The sequence below is a fragment of the Vulpes vulpes genome, chromosome 4, assembly GCF_048418805.1.
Source record: "Vulpes vulpes isolate BD-2025 chromosome 4, VulVul3, whole genome shotgun sequence".
In the NCBI taxonomy this organism is placed as follows: domain Eukaryota; kingdom Metazoa; phylum Chordata; class Mammalia; order Carnivora; family Canidae; genus Vulpes; species Vulpes vulpes.
Genome location: NC_132783.1, coordinates 27519418 through 27536200, shown reverse-complemented (window position 1 = coordinate 27536200; position 16783 = coordinate 27519418). Strand labels below are relative to the sequence as shown.

The 16783-nt window shown below is 36.9% G+C and overlaps 1 long non-coding RNA gene across 4 annotated transcripts in view; it reads right to left on the bottom strand.

Annotated features, from left to right (window-relative positions):
- Positions 1–16783, bottom strand: part of LOC112930978 (uncharacterized) — a 156768-nt gene that overhangs the window by 80567 nt on the left and 59418 nt on the right. The window lies entirely within an intron of this gene.

Sequence of the window (16783 nt, the reverse complement as noted above, 5' to 3'; positions counted from 1 at the left end):
AGACAAAAAAAGAAAGAAAAGGAGATAAAGTCATGTAAGCTGTGTCTATAATACTGTACTCATGGGAGAAAAAAGTGAGGAGGTGAAGAAGCACAATGAAACTAGTTATTAGAAAAAAAAAAGATTTGTGTCAAGGAGCCATCAAGGGCCTTGGCTTATTCAAATCAGCAAAACTATTATCCTAGAATGCCATTACTAGCTCTAAACAAGTCACTTAGCGCAAAATTCTTGGGATTTTCCTCATTCAAAAAGATGTGCAACTCCTTTTGAAGATTTTAGTTCAAAGTAACTCTGTGCAAAACCCACCCTCCTTTCTCTTGGGTACAATATGCTCATTCATCGAACAAGTGCCCAGAGAAGAAAAGTGCATTAATAGTTGATCCCTTCTAAAGTTAACTTTAGAATCAAGAGTTTTAGTGACAGAAAGACTGTTAGAAGGTTTTCTAGACCATACTTCTTAACCTTGTCCATGACAGAGTGCACACAGAAAATGGTATTTCTGTGGCACATTGGGATAAAGACATAAGACTACTGGAGACTATAGGTGACTGGCTAAGGGGCTCCTGCTGCCAGTGGGTAGGTGTCAAAGAGCTCAGTATCTCCCAGAATCTCTGTAACCCATAATACTCGAGAAGATATACTAGATAAATCAATGCATCTTAGGAGAAAACTTAAGCCCCAAAAGGTGGCTTCACACCAGAAAGTTTAACAAAGTCACTTAGTAGGAGAGCAAGCACTGGACTTTCACATGCCTCATATGAACAGTAGTCCCAATCTATATGCCATTCAGAATTCACTAATTCTGATCATTGGTAGAGTCATTTGAAGGGACCCACCAATTCACTGAGGCACCAAGCTTTAGCAGTAGATTACAAAAATGATGATTTCTCCCACAAATATCTGTACTGTTTTCAACAGTATTTAAATGCCACTTAAAAAAATAACAAAGACATTCTTTCAGAATTCTCTTAACTCATTGAAAAATGCCAGATAAAATCCTAAAAGCACTTTATTAATAAATGGAAGAAGCTGCCGGGAATTAAGCAGGCATATGAGTCTAGGGAAGTAAGTAAGAAGCAACTGGGTATCCTAGGAGAATGTATATATCCAGGATGCCTTGAACTTTGCATCTTCCCAGAGCAGAAATCTCCATTAGTGACCCTCCAGCATGAAAGCCATGCTCAGGAAAAGCTAGGTGCTCAGGAAAAGCCAGGTACACAGGAAAAGTATTCACTATAAATAATTGAATAAACAACCCTTCCTCACAGAGGCAAGAAGCAAAGAAAACTAACTAAAAGAGATTTAAATATGGGCCAAAAACTCTCCTGGGAATTTGTAGCCACTGGAAGATTCAACCATGGATTTAGAATCAAAATTTTCACTGTCTATATGATATGGAAAATCACAAGCTAAAAGTTTTCATTTCTGGACCCATTTAAACCAGACTCAGGTCTGTAATGGCCTCATATATGTGCCAGAAAGAAACACAGGAATAAGTTAGGAAAGTCCAAAGGATTGTGTTGTATTGTGAAGAAAAGTTTACAGTAAAAGAAAAATCACAAAAACACGTGAGAAACTAAGCCACCACAAACAGTGTCATAGAAATTATAAACAATTGGAACTTGGGTCCTGGAAATGTACAAATACAGAGAATATACTAGAAAATAAATTTATATGTTGAAAGAAGTCTTAAAAGGTGAAAAGAGGAGGTAAAAACCTCACAAATAAGCAACAGATTAGGTAGATTTGGGAAAAGAGATACAGAAATAAAAGTATAGCAATTAAAAGTAAATATTCAATGTAACAAACAGCAGATAGATACTATGGTGGACAGAATTAATAAAATGGAAAATTCTTTGCTAAAGAGAAATTATTCAGAAAAAAGCAATAGAGATAAAAGATGGGAAATACGTTAAAAAGAGTTGAAGACACAAGGAAAACCAATACAGTTCAAAATATATCTAGTCAGAGTTTCAGGACACCAGGCAAATTTAACCAAAAGGAAGTAATATAGCCATAATTAATGTCAGACAAAATTATTCTTTAAAAGAAAAAATACTAATAATAAAGAAGAAAAGTCTATAAAAATAACAGGATATAATTTTAAAAAATCATACTTAGAGATTTATATTATTTATATATAAATTGATAAAATTGGCACATACACCTTAAATCTGCACAATGTTGCACATCAAATGTATTTCAATAAAAAATAAAATGGAGGAATATAAAAAGAAAAACCAATAAGGTTGCAAATAATGTGAACAATAAAAGTAAATTGATTTCATTGATACATATAGAAGTCTACATCCAGTAATTGGAAAGAATTGGTATCATACAGAACACATTTTCTGACCATTAGAAATTGTGGCAAGGGTTCTGATTTTCCTATCAATCCTGGGTGTGGACTTAAACCCCAGTTTTATAAACTCTTTTATATTTAGGAGACTTAGATCAGTCCTGTGGAATGTAGGTAGAAGTGATGCATGTATTTTAGGCCTGAACACAGAATATCCTGCACAATCTTCTACACTCTTGCTTCCTCTTCATCTAAAACATACAGAACTGCATGTTGAGAATGTTGGCAATTTAAAAAAAGGAAGAAGCCTATTCTATGTGTCACATATAGAAATATTTAGGATGGACTTTGAATGAACAAGAAATAAACATGTACTGTGTTAAGCCTTTTAAATTTGGAATTGTTTGTTGTGACTGACAGCTTATCATGAGAACACAGAAATTATAAAAATAAGATGAGAGCTAAAAATTTCTCCAGTTGCAAAGTTTTAAACACAATTCTGGTAACTCCAGAGTTAAAGAGAAGAGTGTAATAAACATTTTTAAAGATTGGAATTAAAAATAAATAAACCCAAAGAAAGTTGGAAAAGGAAAATCATATGGAAAAGAATGGAAATAGAAACAAGCATGTAATAGAAGAGAAACAAAAATGAAATGTTGGTTTTTGAAAAGACTAATAAAAATAGCAAACCCCTAGCAAATTTGATTCAGACAAAAAGGTAAAGGAAAAAAATCAACAATAGGAGGAATGAAAATGTGTAATACTCCAGATACAGCAGAAAGTTTAAAGATAAGAGAATACATAAGGTAAGAGACACTGTCTTTTGTTCTGGAGTTGTCAGGGATGTTTGTATAGTGAATAGCCTTGGAAGATACAGTAACTCCAGGGCACCAGGGTGGCTCAGTCAGGTGGGCATCTGGCTTTGGTTCAGGTCATGATCCTGGGGTCCTGGGATCAAGACCCACATTGGGCTCCCCTCTCAGTGGAGAGTCTGCTTGTCCCTCTTCCTTGGCCCCTCCCCCCTGCTCATGCTCTCTCACTCACTCTCTCTCTCTCTCTCTCAAATTAATAAATAAAATATTTTTAAAAATAAAAATAAAAATTAATTAATAAAAGATACAGTGTCTCCTTCTGGAGCAAAAAGCAGTCACACTTACTGCCAATTAAAAAAGATTCAGGTTCCCTAGGTTTAGGGTTTCTCTCCTATAATGCCACCCAGTGCATATGTAAGCATCCATCTGAGCCCATCCATGCTGCCCAAGTGGACTTGGAAACAAGAACTGATGCAAACATAAAGCTTATGCTACTTGCTGTGTCTTAAGTAAAGTCCTTTAACTCCAGCTCAGGAGTTCATATCTTCTGCCAGTGTCTATGAGTCTGTGGTAAGATAACTTGTTGGCTTGCAAGTATGGTAAAATGTCACTGCTCTCACAGTACTGAACAAGATAATTTGAAAATGTATGTAGAAGGTCTACAATGAGCCAAAATCTTATTAAAGAAGAACAGGAAGAGGGTACTTGCCTTGCTAAATATGGGTTCATTATAAAGTTATATAATTTAAGAGAGCGCAATATTGAAATGGAAATAGATTAGTGGGCCAATGGAAAATAACAGCTGTCATAGAAACAGACCTAACATATATAAAAACTTAATATATGACAGAGTTGAATTTCTAGGTAGGAAAGATGCACATTCTATAATTGAAGCTAGGACAAGTGTTGTCCATTTGAGTATAAGAAATTGGATCACTACCTCATACCTGCCAAAAAAGTTAATTTCAGATGGAATAAGGTTTTAATGTGAAAAAGCAAAACTTTGTAAATTTTAGATGAAAATAGATTTATGACGTCCATTTAGAAAAGACAGGAAAAGCACCAATCATAAAACAAAAGATTGATGTATTCAAATACATCAAAGGTTAAACTTTGTTTAAACCAAATCTATAAAAAAAAAAGATGTCAAAACAAAGTTGAAAAAGGAAAGCAGAGAAATATTCACTTATACAAATAGCTAAGGAAGGATTAATTACCAGACTACTTAACAATTCCTTTTTTTTTCTTTTACAGATTTTATTTATTTATTCATGAGAGACACTGAGAGAAAGAGAGGCTGAGACACAGGCAGAGGGAGAAGCAGGCTCCTCGCAGGGAGCCTGATGTGGAACTCTATCCCGGGGTCTCAAGTCACGCCCTGGGTTGAAGGCGGTGCTAAACTGTTGAGCCACCCGGGCTGCCCAACAATTCCTAAAAATCAAGATGAAAAATACAAGCAACCCAATAGAAAAAGAGACAAGGATAAGAACAGACATTTTTCAAAGAGAAATATGAATGAATGTCCAATAAACTTGGGAAGGACACAACCTTACTGTAGTTATTGGGGTACTACAAATGAAACCACATTTTACACCTATTTGATTGGTGACAGTATAAAGTCTAATCTGCCAGGTGTGGAGTAACAAAATGGAGTAGAACTCATATCTGCTGCTAGTAGGAACATAAATTGGTATAATCATTATGAGCTCTGAACTGAACTCCTAGCTTTATTAAGAAAAGCTCTTGCATAAATGACCCCAAGAGACATGTACAAGTGTTTATAGGAACACTGCTTCTAATGGAAGAAAACAAACACCTCTCAGTAAGAGAATGGATTAGTAAAAGCATGGAATATTTATACAATGGATACTAAATGGTAGTGAAAATCAGGAACCGGCAGCTATAACATAACATGGATAAATCTTAGAAACATTTTTCCAGTGAAAAAAGAAAGTTGAAGAACATAGATAATTTGTTAATATTTTATAAAGTTCCAAAATAATCCAAAACAAACCACATACTTCAGCAATGCATACATGCTCATGGGAAAACCCATGTAGATGACCCAGGAAATGACTTAAAGTATTTATTACTATGAGACTTCTGGGGAGGGACAGGGAAGCAGGGAGAAGATAGAAGGGACAGATAGGGCTTCAGTAGCATTGATAGCAGTCTATTTCTTAAATTGGGCAAAATTTAAGTGAAAAACATGAGGGAGAGAAAATGATGTACTTACAGTATGGCAATGTATTTATCAGAAAAAAATCTGTGTATAAGTGAATCGGTACGATTCAAACCCATGTTGTTCAAGCCTCAACTGTTAAGGTAAGACTTGGGAATGTCATCCACATGTAAGGAGCTTCCGGAAGGCAGCCCTGTAACCCTGATGAGGTGACATAGCAACCAGAAAGGAGGGGAGTGTTCTACAGCTTTAGGAAGAATTCTTGGCTGTCTTAATTATTCCCCTGGCGCTCCCTCCTCCTCTCTAGCTGAGTAGTGAGAAAAACTCCCAACAGTGACAGAGTTCCTGCATATCCTGTGCAGTATGAAAAGGCACTGGGCGGGGGGTGGTGGTGGTGCAAGTGCATCATTCTAAAGCCACAGGCATGTTTTTGAAATCCATCCTCTGTGAGGGATGCCTATTTGTAATTTAAATGGACTGGTGCTTCTACTTTCTTCACAATGGCTTTGATTACAGCATAGTGTAACTATGAGATAACTAATCTCTATTCCTTTATAAATGTAATCTGTACTCTGATTTGGAAAAAGAACAGAGGTTGGATTTTATTCACCTTCGTATACCTGGGTGTCTGGTATTTGGCACACAGAGTATGTAAAGGATTTTTGTTTGGAGGAGTGGAAAGATGGTACCTACGGATTTCTGTTTGGCTCCTAGGTTTGCAAAGTAGTTCCAATTCATGGCTACTTTATAAATTTTCTGCACACAGGAAGTAGAATCTATCCCAGAAGCAGCAAAATTGGTTATTCAAGGTCTTTCTCTTGCTAACAGCTTTATTCCTAAAACATCAAGTTTTTACAGCAACAGGTATACATAAGATAGTAAGCATCTCACTAGGAATAAAAGACATGCCTACTTTAAAGATTTTAAGTTTAATGGGGAGATATGAATTGTGATGGTTTGGACCATCATTACCATTAAAGACAGTGTAAAGAACATCTATTATGAAGCCAAACAATCTGGGTTTGAATCCTTGCAACAATGCTTCTGAGCTAGGGTAGGTTATTTAGACTTCTATGTTTCTGTTTCTTTACCTGTAAAAAAAAGAGCTGATTAATGAGGTAATTTACATAAAACACCTAGAACAGTATGTGATACACCATAAGGGGTATAGAAATGATAGTTGTTATAAATAGTTATGGTGGTGGTGATGGTGGTGGTAGCAATGATTCCCTCTATAAATGCATCACCTGGGAACTTCTAGTTATTCCCCCAGTAGTCTCAGAGTCCTAGTATTCTAGCCAATTCAAGTAAGTTTTAATGTTCAATTTGGAAATTATAAGAATGAATTGAGATTTTTATAAAAAAAATCCTCATCCAATTAATCCAATGATAATCTCTTGACAGGGAAGATAGAAAAGGGTCTTTCTGGTCCTTGTTTGGACCAGTTCATCAATCAGTTTATAAATCCCTGCATAAAAACTGATTCAGCTTCTTTGAGGTATATTTGCAACTAAGTCATTTGGGTGCTCTTACAAAGAAAAAATAGCCATAAAACTGAAATATTCTAGAGGAAGGAAAGGAAAATTCCTCTGCTTGACCCATAAATATCTAAATCTTTTCTTTATCCACTTGGTTCCTCCAATTCTTATGGAAGCAGTTCCAAAATCTTTCTTTTTCATTCCTCTCCATGCACTCTGTTGCTAAAATCTCAGCACATATAAGTATGCTTGATCATACTCCATCCATCTTACTATCACCATCTAATTCTTTCACTTCCAATATGGCCTTTCTTCTGCAGAAGAGAAATTTTCTTGAAATACTCCTCTTCCTCTGTCTTGTAAATCAGGCAAGTTTCAAATTTGCTGCTCCCTGCTGCCTTAGCTCAAAAAATTATTTAGGAAATGCCACCCAAAGGGAAAGTTGTGAATATTTACATTAAAACTTTCTTCTTATGCAAGTCACATAGTATACAACTTTCTCCTCAAAGGGACTATGACATCCTCAAAAGACAAAAACCACATATTACTCATTTTTATAAATGCCTGAAATAGGCATAACCTAATGAAGCCACAGTATGACTCTTGAGCCCTAACCACATATACTTTCTACTGTACCATCTATGGGTGTTTCAGCATTTCACTTAGGAGGAGGCTAAGTGAGGGAATTTTGAGGGAAGAGGGTATGGGAAATCAGTTTGAAACAACATTTGCATAGCAAGCAGGCTTTTTGCTTAGATTGTATGCTTATTGCATTCATTCATCCCATCCATCCATTTATTAAAATGTATTAAGTGCCAACAATGTGTCAGATACTATTCTGGGTGTTAGAAATACAGCAGAGAACAAAACAGATAATAGTTTGTGCCTTTGTGGCATTTACATAAATATGGTAGATAGTGAAGAGTATTTATTATGGAGAAAATTAACTCAGGGAGGTTGGGGAATTCTAGAGGGAGGAAGTGTATTCTATAACAGGGTAGACAAAGAATGCTTTACTGAGAAGGTGACTTGGGAAAGCCACACAGAAAGCCAAAAGAAAGTGGTCCTGACAGAAGGAACAGTGTGGAATGTTTGAGCAAAGCAAAGAAGCCTGGAGGTCTAGAACAGTAAGAGCAGAAGAGAACAGAAGATGTGGTCATAGAATTATCAGATGGTAAGAACATGGAGGATATTTTTAGGCTATTCTTAGGACTGGATTTACTCTAGGATACGAAGCCATTAGAGCATGTTTGAGCAGAGGAGTGAAATTTGGTTTTAATTTTAATTTCTTTATTTTATTTTATTTTTAAAAGATTTTATTTATTTATTCATTCATGAGAAACATACAGAGAGAGAGAGAGAGAGAGAGAGAAAGGCAAAGACACAGGCAGAGGGAGAAGCAGGCTCCATGCAGGGAGCCCGACACGGGACTTGATCCCCGGTCTCCAGGATCATACCCCGGGCTGCAGGCGGTGCTAAACTGCTGAGCCCCCCGGGCTGCCCTGGTTTTAATTTTTAGAAGGTTCTAGCTACCTTTTGAGAAGACACGTAAGTAAGATACATGGAGAAACAGAAGACCGATCTACCTCTGATCAATCTCCTGACTTCTTTCTCCCTTACTCTTCACTTTTCTCAAATATACCAGACATGTTAACACCTTGAGGTACTTGCTCCTTCTTCCTGGAATGTTCTTCTCCTTATATATCCATATAGCTTCTTCTTGTCCTTCCTTTGGGTCTTTATTCAAATGTCACCTTTTCAATGAGGCCTTCTTTGGTCATCCTAAAATCACAATCCCTCCTGTCAACAATGCTGCCTGCTTTCTCTACTTTATTGTTTTTCTTAGTAATTATCATTACCTAGCATATGGTATATTTTACTTGTTTATCTTGCCCTATGCCTACCCTTTCCACTGGAATGTAAGCTCCATGAAGATGGGAATTTTAAAAATTTTATTTACAACTCAGTGCCTAGAATAGTACCTAATACATGCCAGTTGCTCAATCCATATTTGTTGAATGAATAAACTAAGAAGAAACAGAGGAGGAATATCAGGAGTATATGTTTTCCTGGAATTGAGACAAAGCTTCTTGTATTATAATAGTATCATATAGTGATAGGTGGTAGTACACTTATGAGCACAGTATAATGCAGAGTTGTCAAATCACTGTACTGAACACCTGAAACTACTGTAACATTATGTGTCAACTATACTTCAATAAAAAAGAATAAAGTCTTTCTAATACTCAAGATGTATTTTTAAAAAAGATTTTATTTATTTATTCATGAGAGACAGAGCGGGGGGAGAGAGAGAGAGAGAGAGAGAGAGAGAGGCAGAGGGAGAAGCAGGCTCCATGCAAGGAGCCCAATGTGGGAGTTAATCCCGGGACCCTGGGATCATGCCCTGAGCTGAAGGCAGACGCTTAACCACTGAGCCACCCAGGTGTCCCTCAAGACGCATTTTTGACTGATGACATATGCATACATTTGAGATGGATTGAGGTTGTGTTTGCAGGCATGCACACAATTTCAGCTTCATGAGTTTTGATACAAAATAAGGGAAATAAAGTTCTCCTAACCAGCATCACCACTGCATATCATGGAATCAGGAGATAAGAATGCAGAGTGAACAACAGTGGTGAAAGGAACCAAAATCCATAACATTCCTGCTTTGTGTCATGCATTGTACTATGTTATCCAATCAATATTTGCCACATGACTACCATATGCCATCATGATCTTAAGCACTAGGATTGCAAAGTGACTTAATCTATTAGGGAATAAAACATTAGAGTCTTGTTAGAACAAAGAAATTGAACACATAATAGACGTATTGGACATTTAAACATAATACAACATAACCGAGCAGATCAAGTGATCCAAGAGCAAACACAAACTACTTGAGAAGGTCAGAAAATGTTACAAGGAGGTGAAACTATTTTAGATGGAGGCAATCAAAAAATCAGTGGAAACTCACCAAAAGAGCTCATTAAGTAGATGGAAAAACCTATTGTTAGCAGACCTTCAAGTTCCAAAATAAGGAACATGAGTAGAGACCTAAGAGCCTAACAACACAAGCCCAAACATAATATTTATATAATTTTGTCAATCATATGAAATGAAAAATAGGAGAGAAGAGCAAGAAGGCTGGGACTGCAGTTACCTTGCAACTGTTGCTGCATGCTTGGAATAGAGAGCAAGTAACGGAATAATGCCTTGTTGTTTGTCATATCAACACACTGTGACTATAGTCACCACCTAACCAGGCCAGATTTGTGTCTTGGGAGACAATACTCAGGTTATTATCACCTCTCTTCCTTTGGGTGAGAGGGATGGGGTAGAGGTAGACTTTTCCCCAGTCTAAAAGTGATTAAAGTCCTTGACTAGATTGTAGGGGGAAAGGGAAAAAAGAGGATTCTATGATGATTCCTGAGTCAGTCTGTGGTGTAGGTAGTGATGTCTACCTTCTCTATATGTCTATTGGAGATTCAGGAAAAGGGACTCATTTGAGAGGAAAGGCAATGAGTTCAGTTTGAGATATGTTAATGTTATGCTATTTGCAGGACACAAAATGGGGGCTATAATTACAGTTTGGAAATACAGGTGAGAAGGCTGGGAGATAGGTCAGGATTGGCCCACTTAGTAAATTATGTAAACATAATTTCATGAACTGATGGGGCACAGCCTAACTAAGACTAATGAAATTCAGAAGTTGTCATGTCTAGACCTGCTCAGAACCTGGTCCCTTCCAAATTTCTCTTGGTGATGGCATGCTGGAAACCCTCCTGATGGCATCACTCAGCCCTGATACCAAACCTCACAGCACATTTCCTTTTAAACGTTCCATGTCATATACTTCTTTCCTCCTACTGGGATTTCTCTCCAATGATCAACCACATAGACCTACATCTACCATGATGTGTACCACTCCAAATCTCAAATTATTAAAACTCTTATTGCTTCACAAATGAATATTTGTTTCCCTTTTATCTCCAAACATGTTCAAGTTTTCTCTTCCAAAACATGCACGCACACACGTACACGTGCAACTTGCTTTCCTTTTAGCGACTGAACGCTCTTTCCCCTTGAGCTATGGCCAGTCCTTTCAAATAAATAGTTTCTATTGGCAGCTTACACTTCCTATCCACTTACTATTGCCTTAAATCCTTTCTATTTGGGTTCTGTGACTACCACATTAAAGAGATGTCTCTATTCTGCCAAAGACTGAATTCTTGCCAAATCCAATGACCTTTTCTCATATGTCCTTCTCTGTGATTTCTCTGTAGAAATTGTCAGTGCCTGGAAATTCTCTTTTCTTTTGAACTTTGCTCTCCTGGTTCTTATCTAATTTCTTTTAACTTTTTCCTATTCGTTTTTTTTCTTTTTCTTTTTTTTTTTTTTTTTTTTACTCTCTTATTCATTCCACATCTATTAGGTACTGAATTTTTTACTCTTAAAATGTGTCATAGTTTAAAGAGAAAAAGTAGTAGATGGGTTGTATTTAGGCAAACTAACATGGGAAACCAGCAAATTAGTGGACGCTTGGATGGTTAGCAGATTCAGAATATGGAGAGTTACTCCCATTCATTCATTAATGCCATTAAGTTGTGATATATTGATAAATTGCTCTCACATAGGATATGTACCTATCAAGTACACCAGGACCTTCACTGTTCATTTCTGGATGCTTTATTTCTTATCAACCCCTCTTCTGATCTACACATGCTTCAATTACTTACATTAATACCACAGCTCAAGTCATATCCATCTTTCCCAGTTAAGGAGTCATTCTGTTTTTTCTATCTGTGTGACCATCAGTATATGATTTAACCTTTCTGTGTTTCACTGGCAAATGGGAATTAAGCTATTGTTATTTAAGGTGACTTCACATATTTTGCTTGTCATCTTTTTTTTTTGTTGTTGTTTGTCATCTTTTCACATGTTTATGCTACAGTTAAACATTTGATGATAATAATAATAATGATTAACATTTATTACACAATATGAGCCAGGCATTGTGTAAGCATCATGCCCTGGAACTGCTTTATGACATCGATTCTATGGTTGTCCTTATCTTATAGTCAATGCTGCTGATACTCTAGCATGTGATACAGAGCTGTGAAATCCAGATTCTGTCACAAAACTTTGTTGACTATACATTCTTTAAAAAACTTCATATTTTCTTTAATGAACTTTAACCAGGTCATGCTAGATTTGTATATAAAAGCAAGGGTACATTTTCTTGCAGGTAAGAAAATTGTCAAAGAAAATGCTTCCATAGACTGTAGGAAAAATACAGGCTGGCTAGAATCATGAAAGGAAATGTGACAAAGTTCTGGATAAATGCTGGGATTATGCAAGCAGAGGAAAAAAAATGATTTGCGGGTTTGCTTTGGCAACTTGTTTCTTAATATTCCTGTATATGAAACTTTCTTTCTTTCCAAGTTCCCAACCCTATTATGTGAGCCATCTTTGACAAGCTGGTCATTGGGTTCTGTTTAACTCTCCTGTTCACCCCAGTTTACCTTAAGGCTTAATTTAAGAGCCTAGGAGGAAATGCTTAAGCAAGAGAAATAAATTTGCAGAGGAAGACAGGTAAAACCCTGGGTTTGCCTATAAATGGATTATTTTGATAGAGTTGGATTTGATTCTTATTTTTGGCCCTGAAGGTGGTAAGTGTGTTTGTGTGTGTGGTACACTGGCCAGGAAAGGAAGGAGAGGTCTGCACAGCAAATGGCACATGTTTCCATTTGTTTATGTTCAGCATTTTAATAACTTTAGTATTTGCACAGCTGAAGGAAAGGAAAGTACCCTGAGAATAGACACCATGAGGAACTTTAGAAGCTTGCAAACCAGAAAAACATGAATTGGAAAAGAGCCACAGATGTATTAAGTAAAAAATGCCTCAGCCAAAATAAACCACGTGTTGGGATGCTCCATTCTAAAGGGAATCGATAAGAAGCACATTGAAATAATTATTCTGACAATTCTCAACTCTGCTTCTTTATTTTTCTTATGAAGATATCAATACAGAGATATTCAGAGATTAGGAAGATACATTTCTGCACAATCTAGTGAAAATACAAAAGCATGTGGATCAGACAAAAATATTGTTAATTCTGTCTCTGTAATTTACAAAGATGATGGTGCGTGGGGGATTTTACTTAATCTCTCAGAATGTCAGTTTCCTCCTCTGTAGAACAAGAGCAAGGCTAAAAAACTATGATGAAATAAATAGTTCTTTTTTTTTTTTTTAAGAAAAAGCTCTTTGTCCACTTCAGACATCATATTTTTTTTAGTGTCATACGATTTAACTTCTTCCTCTCTCTTCTACTTACTTTAATTTTGATTTGGACCAAGCATTGAATGTTTGTATTTACATGACGCTGTTTAATAAATCTATACACACAATTTGGGGGACTTGGTTTCTCCTTTCAGATTAAGATAAAACACTTCACCTTTGATTTATAGACAGAGCAGGTTACAAATGCATAGAAGATGCATGACTAACTGCCCCAGCTAGGAAACGTTAACTAAATGGTAATAGTTTCTCTTACCACTGTAGGTGCCCTTAGCCTTTGCTATAGTGAGACTGGTTGCAAACTCACCTGTTTGTCTTGTATTGTCTCACTTTGGCCAGGGGGATGATTAGCACAGCACTGCTAGGACATAACAATTCTGGCCTTGCTATGTCTAGGTAAAGAGATTGATTATAAGCTGGATCTTCCTCAATGTAGAAAAATAGAAACCATGGAAGATACAGCAAGCCAATTAGCCCTAAGGAGAATAAATAGGCCTTTCATACAAACCAAAACTCATGCATCCTTAGACAGCCTCACTGGCTGTAGGTTTCTACATCTTTGTTATCCTTTCTTTCCTCCCAGGGTTAGTACCAAGTATGATACCCTGAAGGCTGGTAAATAACTGATCATCCTATCAGATTTGTCATGTAACATTAGCCTGGCAGCTGCCCTATTTGGGTTATGTGTGCATTGTTTCAGAGCTGAGCCTCAATAATGATGGGTTGTCTACCCAACTAGCAGACAGTCAGTTCCCACATCCGGGCCCCTCCACCCCCAGATCCTGTCCTAATCTCTAACTGCCCACAGTCACCTAATATAAACTGGAAATGGGACAAGAAGAAACATAGAATTTAAAAACAAGTGCTCAGTCAGAGGAAGATCAATGTAGACCTTGTTTACCACTTGGCTAAGGGGTTCATGTTTACCACACTCACTACATAAAGTTGCCTTTCATGGTCTTCATGGTGTGGATTTTTGTGAGGTGGTACATTGGCAATGAAATTCACCTTATTAAGTCTCTTTTTTTCTTTAAGAAAGTGGCAAAGGATTTGGAAACACACTGTGGAAGCCCCAGCACTGGAAATAGTTTGGTTACAAGGATACTGACAAGTTCTGCCAAAACCTTCTTCCTTATTAGCCTCCCAAGGCACCAAATTCTACCATTAGAATCCATTATTTTGCCTACAAGAAAATATCTCATCTTTTATTGTTAGTGCCATTTAATTTAAAAACTTAGGGTCTTGAGGAAAACCTAAAGTACTGCCCTGCTTATATTAGGCTTAGGAAGAAGTATCAAGGACAAGAATAATTAATAGGGCAAGACAAGTGTAGGTACTGAGATCCTGGGGGTGGGGGTGGGAGAGATCCTCTTCTGGTATAGAGTGTGTGTGTGTGGTACGGAGGTGAGAGGGGGGTCCTGGATCTTGGGGATGGGAGGGTGGGGCCTGAGGACAAAGGGAGATTGAAATATGACAAACCTGAGGGATGTTTAATCTAGAGCCTGATCTCTGTGCAGATGAAATAGAAATATGTTAACTGTGACTCGATTTAAAATTTAAATGCATTCGCTTTCAGAATGGATTATCTGAAAATGCTTTATAAAAACCACTAATGTACTTTTCTAAAATTTAGCCTTGCCATGAAGCACATGGATAGGACACACTGCTTGAAAGTTACAATATCAATGATTCGTTCTTTCTTCTTTTCAGAACAAATAATAACTCAGAAACCAGAAAGCTATCATAGATATGTGTGAATGAGCTTAAAAAATAAGGCAAACAATTTTAAGCATAATTGAAAAAAACAAGTAAGGTATTATAGTTTTTATAATGTTTATGATTGTTTAAAATATTTCCTTTCATTTTAGGGGCCCCGGGGTGGCATAGTCGGTTAAACATCTGCTTCTTGGTTTTGGCTCTGGTCATGCTCTCAGGGTCATGTGATCGAGCCCTGCATTGAGTCCAGCATCGAGCCCTGCATCGGGCTCCACTCTCAGTGTGGAGTCTGCTTGGGTTTCTCTTTCCCTCTGCCCCTCCCCTCTTCAAATAAATAAATAAATAAATAAATAAATAAATAAATGTTTTAAAATTCCCTTTCATTTTAGAAATCAAAGTTAACATAACAATTGATATCTGCTAAGGATATCAGTTCAACCTGGGGAACTATAAAACACAAAACTGGAAACCTGTGAGGGTGACCACTTAGGAAAATTGGGGTGTTCTGAATATATTTTCATTTTTTACTGAATAACGCAGTTGATTGTAACCTAATCATTTCATATTGCAGGAATGACAATAGTAAAATAAAAAATTAATATTCATGAACTTTCATTAAGTATCAAAAATTTCTAAAATTATTGCAAGTAAAATGTTCATGACACAATGTGGTAGAAACTATACTTTCTTTCCATCTTATAGATAAGAAAACTAAGAGTGTAGGAGACTTAACTACAGCATGCTATAGTAAATGAGCCAGGAACTTAAGGGCAACTGGAGAGGCTTAGGAGAGAATTTAAATTTATTTGGCTTTGGCATAATGGTTTTTCATTGGTTCCTAATTAGTATCTTCAATGCAGTTGTAACTTATTCTCTACCATCTTGAGCCATGATGGGCACCAAAAAATAACCTGTTTCTCATTCAAAACAACTTGTCTCGTAAGTGGCCACCATCTTCCGATATTCAAGTTAGTTTTCATTTATTACAATAAATGAAATAATTCCATTTATTACAATTTTTCCCCAAGTGTTTGACATAACAGGAAGAGAATTCCAAAATTATGCCAGACCCTTAAAGTGTTCCACATTAATCTCCCACCTACTCATTTATTCATTCATTCAATGAATACTGAGTGCCCACCACATACTAGTCACAATTCTTGATGCCCAAGCCTTTATGGAGTGCCTTTTATTTTGGTAGGAAAAAGAGATACTAGATAGATAAAATAATGTCAACATGTTCCTGTGTCAAAATCTGGGAGTTGTCACACAGTTACCATTTATCTCCCTTGTCTGGAAGTTAACCTATGAATTTTAGCTGGGCCCACAGCCATACAGAATAAAATCTACATTTCCCAACCTCTCTTGAGCTCTGTATGGGTATTTGACTAAGTTCTGGACAGAGGGATGTAAGCAAAAGAGATCTGAGCAATATCAGAACACGTTTTGAATAAGAGATGGTGTGCTTTACTCATGATTTTTTCCTTTTTCTGCTAACTGAAATATGAATGTGCTGCCTAGAGCTGGAGTAGCTACTTATGCCTAAGGGGACTGCATTTTAGGGATAACAGTGCAAAAAGTTACAAGGTAACTGAACCCCTGATGATTATGTCAATCACACCAATCCTAGATTTACCTCTGGAATAAGTTTATATGTGAGAAAAACAAACTTCTATCTTTTTAAAATTTCTTTTGGGGATTTTTCTTACACTTCCATTCGACTTTATTTTTTTTAAGATTTTATTTATTCACGAGAGATACACAGAGAGGCAGAAACACAGGTAGAGGGAAGAGAAGCAGGCTCCATGCAGAAAGCCTGATGTGGGACTTGATCCCGGGACCCCAGGATCACGCCCTGGGCCGAAAGCAGGTGCTCAACCTCTAAGCCACCCAGGCGTCCCAGGGGATCATTTCATAATGTATAAAAAATACGGAATCACTATGCTCAACCCCTGAGCCACCCAAGTGTCCCATCCATTCGACTTTAATCATAAT